General features: G+C 37.7%; 1 pseudogene; it reads left to right on the top strand.

The window, feature by feature from the left end:
- The first annotated feature begins 3,348 nt into the window (after window positions 1-3,348).
- On the top strand, window positions 3,349-4,219 carry LOC100683178 (annotated as a pseudogene).
- The last annotated feature ends 3,140 nt before the right edge of the window (window positions 4,220-7,359 follow it).

Below are 7,359 nucleotides of genomic sequence, written 5' to 3'. Positions count from 1 at the left end.
AGTGACTCATGGAGAGTTCCTGTATAGTTTAAGCTAACTGAGATGACTTAGGTTAGGACATGGTCATGACAGAAAAACCAACAATGTGATTAGACGTTTAAGGTTTTAAGCTGTATGACCTCTGGGGAGGGAATGGAGGCTGGAGGTTGATTACCATCACCTAGCCAGTGATTCAATCATACATATATAATGAAACTGCAGTAAACAGTCTGGACACTGAAGCTTAGGTGAGCTTCCCTGGCTAACAATACTCTGTGTATACTGTTAAATATAAATGTGCCAGGAAGATGATACATCTTGACTCCACTGAGAGAGGATACCGGAAGCTTCATATTTGGACCCTCTCTGATCTTGCCATCTACATCTCTGCTTTGGCTGATTTTTGCTATTATAAAACTATGATTATAAATGGCACTTTCTTGAGTTTTGTGAGTCATTTTAGGGAATTTATTGAACTTGATGGGAGTACTGAGAAATCCTGAATTTATGGCCAGTTGATCAGAACTGTGCATGTCTGTGGACTCCAAAACAGGTGGCTGATGTCTGAAGTGAGGACAGTCTGAGGAGAATTGTGCCCTTAATCTATCAAGTTTGAAGTTTGGCCTAACTCCCAATAGTTAGCATCAGGAGTCATTGAAATAGTCTAGTAAAAACGAACTTAGAGTATAACATCAGAAATATTTAAGAGAAGTTGACCACTGCAAATTTCTATAATGTATCAGGATTATACAAACAGCTCTTCATATTATATTTTTATATTTTTTCAATAACATAAATCATACCAATATTGAACTCTAAAATAATACTTTTATAGTCAGTCATTAAACCAAACTCATAATCTATGAAATCATCCATTTCAGTGCACAAAGCTGAATTTCTTGGTGTAAACCCAAGACATTCACTATTTCTTTTTCTTTACTAAAATAAAAGCCTTTCAACCTAGATATTTTCATGAGCACTAGATAAACTGATTTTATCCATCAGCCTTATGTCAGCATTGGGCAGGTAATTTTCAAACAAAACCTTATTTTTCTTTCACTGACTCTAAATCCAAACTTTAATCTTTTATCTCTATCCTTCAAACTCAACTTTCACTGACATCAACATGGTTAGGAAAAAGTCTTATTGTGTAATATGAAGATAATAGTGCTGAATTTTCAGTAATATCACAGTTTTATGCCTATGACCAGTGATATGGAAACTTGTTTTCAAAACAAAAGAAAGCCATTTTGTTTGAGGACTGTAATAGATTTCTTATATCCAGGTTAAAGAAAACACATCTCATTAAGTGAAAGAAGGCTAGGGTGAAATAAGGAATTAATTGAACTCATCCCCAACATTTGGAGAGTGGTCGATTTGTTTCGTATTTCTGAAGGAAGCTGTGACTGTCCAAACTGATTTTCTAAGTAAGTGAAGGATTATTGACCATTGCTGCTTAGTTCAGTTTTCCAATCCTCATGACAAAGAGCAGTTTTAGATCCAGTGCTTCATTTATCATTTACCCTTTAAATAAGTGCTTATTGATCACTCCTTATGTACCCGGCACTATGTTAGGCACAAAGGAAATAGAGATTTAAAAAAAAACTCACTTCCTGCCCTACGGAGCTGTTGTCCAATAGGAGAAACAACAAGGGAGCAATGTGGTAAAGTATGTAAAAGTTATACCCAGTGTTTTCTTGGAGCAGAGAAGGAGTACTTACCTACAGCTGGAATTATCAGAAAAGGTTTCACAGAGGAGGTGGATTGCTTGGGCCAAGATTTCAAGCTATAGTTTGAAAATAAATCAAGGCAAGAAAGAGGAGTTGTAGATATAGAATACAGACGTGGAGGCAGGGATACTACACATCCTGCCAAAACTGAGGGGACACAGGACTCACAGTGCTAAAACCAGGAAAGTCCCAGGCAAACCAGGATGAGTTAGTCATATTTCAAGGAAATTGTATTCCTTTAGTAGGTGAGGACTAGCATTAAAAAAAAAGAATATATTGCAAGTTTCAGTATTATTTAATGACATTTTTGTTTCAAGAATGTGGGGTGTGTGTGTATGTGTGTGAATGCACATGTGCATAAGTAAAACCAAATCCAGGAATTTTTTTTCAGATCTTTTTTTCAAAAATATTTAAACATTTTTAAGCAACTACCTGTTCAGAGAATAAACAGGGATGTATTTTCCAAAGTGAGCACATCTCGCAAGCAAGATAGGCTTAAGTGTGCAAAATCCATGTAACAAAGAGGTCCTGGTCCCAGAAGGGGCCCCACACTTGATTTAATGTTTTGCTGTCACCACCATGAAATTCTGAATACTTTTGTATGTGAATGTGTGTTTTGTAAATCAGATCCAGTGGCACAATGGAGTATGGGCATGAGGAGAGGAGTTCTCAACCACATAAGCACTGAACTTGGCTGCCTGAGACCCACTTGCTAGCTTAGGATAGTCTGGGGCTCTCTAGGGCTCTGAGAAAGTAACTGGGTCCAAAACCAGGCCAGGATAGGGAGCTATAGTGGTGGCAGCAAGAGTAGAAGTAGCAGAGATGGCGACAGTGGCTGTAGTCTGGGGAAAAGAAGCGGTTTCTCAAGGGGGCAACACTGGACCTGCAGTGGGAGGTCAGCTTACCCATTCATCCTGGTATCCTGTCCCTATAGCATCTGCACAAACATTAGGAACTGCAAGAGCTCAGGCAGGAACTTTGTCAGTGAATTATTATAAAGTAAAAGCATATACATGGACATTGCAATAAAACATATCAAGTAATGATTATATTTCTTTAAAAAGTTTAGAAATTCTGGATTTGAAAATAGCTGAAACATTGCAAAGCAAATATCCGCAGGCTTAGTAAGTTTTAAATTTAAAGGACATTATTTTCATTTGAAGCACTACATGAATCAATTATTAAAGGGAAAATTTTTTAAATTATTTTCCTCATAATTGAAGATAAGGAAATGGAATGCATAAACAGGCATTTTGAATTAGATACAAATCATGAAGTAAAGTTAAGATGGCAGAGTAGGAGGAGGACCTTATGCTTGCCTTATCCCTCAAACACAGCTAGATAATTATCAAGTAATTCTGAGCACCCAGAAAATCAATCTGAAAATTGAGAGAAAAAAAATGCAGTAGAAGGAGATAAGAGGCCACACCATTGAGGGTAGGAGGTTTAGTGATGAGATTTGGGGGAGAAAAGAATCATGGGTGATGCAGAGGGGAGGGATCCCTGATCATGGAGGGAGGAGACAGAGAAAAAAAAGCGAGAGAGAGAACAGCACACAGGGGACTGCACAAGAAAGACAAGTCTCCAGATTCTCACGTGCTTGTCCAGAATACGAAGGCTTTCTGCAGAGATTTGAAAAATGGCAACAAACAAAAGTATCAGCATCTTTAGTTCATACTCCATTGCTGTGGAGTATGTAGATTCACTTTTACCTGAGAACCCTTTATAAGAACCATTTAAAAATACTTGGAACTATATGTTGAATAATTATACAAAGTTCCAGATTGCAACATGGGGATCCTTAATAGTTCATGAGGTCCTTTATTTCTTGTTCTGTTTACTTGGATTTTTGTTTCAATTTATACCTTTCGTGAAAAAGTACAAAATTCAAAAGGATAAGCCAGAAACATGGGAAAACCAGTGGGAATGTTTGAAAGTACTTCTCTCTAATCACTTTTGTATCCAGCTTCCTTTGATCTGTGGAGCTTATTATTTTACAGAGTATTTTAATATACCTTATGATTGAGAAAGAATGCCAAGATGGTGTATGCTTTTGGCAAGATGCTTTGGCTGTGTGGTGATTGAGGATACCTGGCACTATTTCCTGCATAGGCTCTTACATCACAAAAGAATATATAAATATATTAATAAAGTTCATCATGAGTTTCAGGCTCCATTTGGAATGGAAGCTGAATATGCACATCCTTTGGAAACTCTGGTTCTTGGAACTGGATTTTTCACTGGAATCATGCTTTTATGTGATCGTGTCGTTCTCCTTTGGGCATGAGTGACTAGAAACTATTGATGTCCACAGTGGCTATGACGTTCCTCTGAACCATTTAAATCTGATCCCTTTCTATGCTGGTTTCCAGCATCATGATTTCCACCACATTAACTTCATTGGAACCTAGGCTTCAACATTTATATGGTGGGATAGAATTTTCAGAACAGACTCTCAATTTACTGCCTATAATGAAAAAAGGAAGAAGACTGAGAAAAAGATTCAATAAAGATCTCATTTAAACCATCCTGAATATACACACCTTTCCTGAATTGAAGCGAATAGTCAACATTGCTTCTGTGAAGCAGAAATAAACATGTGTCTTGGCTGGTAAGTGATACAAAGAACATTAACAACCTTCAATTACCTTCCTAGTGGGAACTTTTTCTACTTTACATAAAAGTTCTGTATGTGTAGAAATAAGTAGATACATAATTAAGTATGATTTTCATGAGGAAGTTGTAAAGGCCATTTTTCTAACCTTAGAGAAAGGTTTTAAGTAATAGAAGAAGTATTAATCTATGTCTCTCCCCCAGTAACACCATAGGCCTGAAGTTAAAATTGGTCTTTAAAATCTTTTAAATATATAGTGGCCATTTCAGAATCTCTTATCAGGGTGTTGGCCTCATATAGAACTTTAAACATTTTTTTAGAATTTGCCTAAACATCAAAATATCATGGGTCGAATCGTATCAATTGGCAGTGAGAGTGAGGCTGCCAAATCAGGAATAGCCAGTCCCAAGAACTTCCACTCTTGTACTGAGCTGACTGGTTTGGGGTGATTCTCCTTCTTTGAGAAGGCCTTTTGGATTGCAGTGTACTACAGGTATTTATAAATTAAGGCATTTCCAAATTGCTGTAAATGGAATATTATAGTCTAAAGGTTTTTGGGTTACTTGAATTTTTTTTTAAATGAGCTTTATTTCTGCTATTTACCCTTGCATTTTTGTATATCAAGTTTTCATTATACTTAAAACTGTATCTTGAAAAAAAAAACTATCTTGAAACATTGTGAACTGACTTGCTGTATTTGCATTTTGAACTATTGAAATAAACGTGATTGTTTTGTTTTGTTTGATTATCCAGTTTCTGATTTTGAACATCAGATGTGATTTTTTATCATATTCTTATAAGTAAAAGTACTGAAATCATTAAATTATTAAGTTTTGTAATAAAAGGAATAATTCTGCTTTGGAAAAAAAAGAAAGGAAGAAAGACAATTACCCAAAACCATTGACTGGGAAAACAAGGGGGGTTGATTATCACAAGTTTATACAAGCAGTCAAGCTGAAAGTCTGAAGGTAGAAGTCCATGCCATTACCAGGACCTAGCCTGGTGAATGTAGTGGTGCTCCTGTGGAGAAGGGCAGAGGCCCATAGTGGACAGTGTGCTCTGAGGAGTCCCTGATTCCTGCTCAGAGAGACAACTCCTTTTTCTTGGGGCACATTTTGGAAAGGCAGCATTACCTCTCAGGGGACAAAAAGAGCCCAACAGTCACCATTGAGCTGCCCTGTTCATTAGCAGATAAGCAGAGACCCCTGTTGAGAGCAGCTAAACTGGATGCTGGCTTTTTGCTATGGTTCAACATCAAATCCAAGCTCCTGCACAGTTGTGGAATTGCTTTTCTGGGACAAACCGGTACTTGTCACAGTGTGGCAAGGCTCCCCCAGAGGATCAGCACAAGTCTGAGCCACACTGAGTCCCTAAAATTTGGAGTTTTGAAAACTAGTCTCACACCTGAGATAAAACACGGGAGCCCTGCGCCACCACGGGACAGTCAGTCACTGTGGACCCAGACAGGGTGAAGGCAGGGATCTGATGGAAGTCTTGGACAAACAAGATGAGGTTGTTTGAGCTTCTGTGAGGGCTTCTTGAACAGTAACAGGTGTGAACTCCCCTTACCAGGAAAGAGAGCAGGCCAACATCATTTTTCACTGCTTCTATCAGCATGGCCAGACTTCAGCGAGTAGCACAGTGCACACAGTGAAGGCTTGAGCTGCTTACAAGTCCCACTCACCTGCACTCTGCAGGTACCTTTTTAATATGACAAGTATGATTGAGGACCAGAGCTGCAGAAGGCCCTTCCCCAGAAGACCAGCACAAATCCCCCACATGCACCAGGCCTACTGATCATAGACTGTTGCAAAGCTTCAGCTCTAGTAGAAATAGGACCAGGCACAGGATATCCTAACACAAAAAAGACAGAAACCTAGACAAAATGCCAAGACAGAGGAATTCATCCCAAAAGAGAGAACAAGAAGAGGTCATATCCAGGGAGCAAATCAAAATAGATATAAGTTATATGTCTGAGCCAAAATTTGAAACAAGCATCATAAGGATACTAGCTGCGACTGAGAATAGAAGTTACCAGCATAGCATAGAAGAAACCAGCAAGACACTTACCATAGAGATAAAGAAAACCTAAAAATTAGGCCAAAATAAAAAATTCTATAACTGAGATGCTAAACTGACTGGATTTAATAAGAACAAGGATGGAAGAAGCAAGAGAATGAATAAGTAATATAGAAGATAAAATTATAGAAAATAATGAAACTGAAGAGTAAAAGAAAAAATACTGCATCACAAATGTAGATTTAGGGAACCCAGCAACTCCATAAAGCATAGTAAGGATCATATCATAGGAATCCCAGAAGAAGAAGAGAGGGAAAAGAGGGAAGAAGATTTATTTGAGCAAATTATAAGCTGAAAACTTCCCTAATCTGGGGAAATAAACAGACATCCATAATCCAGGAGACACAAAAATTTCATCAAAATCAACAGAAGCAGGCCAAGACCAAGACATATTGTCATAAAATTTGCAAAATACATAGCTAAGGAAAAAATCCTGAAAGCAGCATGGGAAAAGAAATCCCTAAACTACAAGGGAAGATGAATCAAGCTAGCAGCATATCTATCCACAGAAATCTGTCAGGCTAGAAGGAACTGATAACAATATATTCATCATGCTGAATGGGAAAAATATGCAGCCAAGAACACTTTATTCAAGATATCTGTCATTCAGAATAGAAGAGACATAGTTTCCCAAACAAACAAAAACTAAAGGAGTTTGTGATCACAAAACCAAACCTGCAAGAAATATTAAAGGGGACTCTTTGAGTGGTAAAGAAAGATGAAAAGCAACAAATACTACAAAGGAATGGAGAAAATCTCCAGAAACAACAACTTACAGACACTAAATTCATTTCTATCAATAATCACTCTGAATGTAAATGGACTAAGTGCTCCAATCAAAAGACATAGGGTATCAGAATGGATAAAAAAATAAGACCCATCTCTAGGCTGCCTACAACAGACTCACTTTAGACCTAAAAACACCTTCATTTGAAAGTGAGAAGTTGCAGAACCATC

Source organism: Canis lupus, chromosome X (assembly GCF_011100685.1).
Source record: "Canis lupus familiaris isolate Mischka breed German Shepherd chromosome X, alternate assembly UU_Cfam_GSD_1.0, whole genome shotgun sequence".
In the NCBI taxonomy this organism is placed as follows: Eukaryota; Metazoa; Chordata; class Mammalia; order Carnivora; family Canidae; genus Canis; species Canis lupus.
Note: the sequence above shows the minus strand (reverse complement) of the source record. Positions and strands in the feature narration are given on the sequence as shown.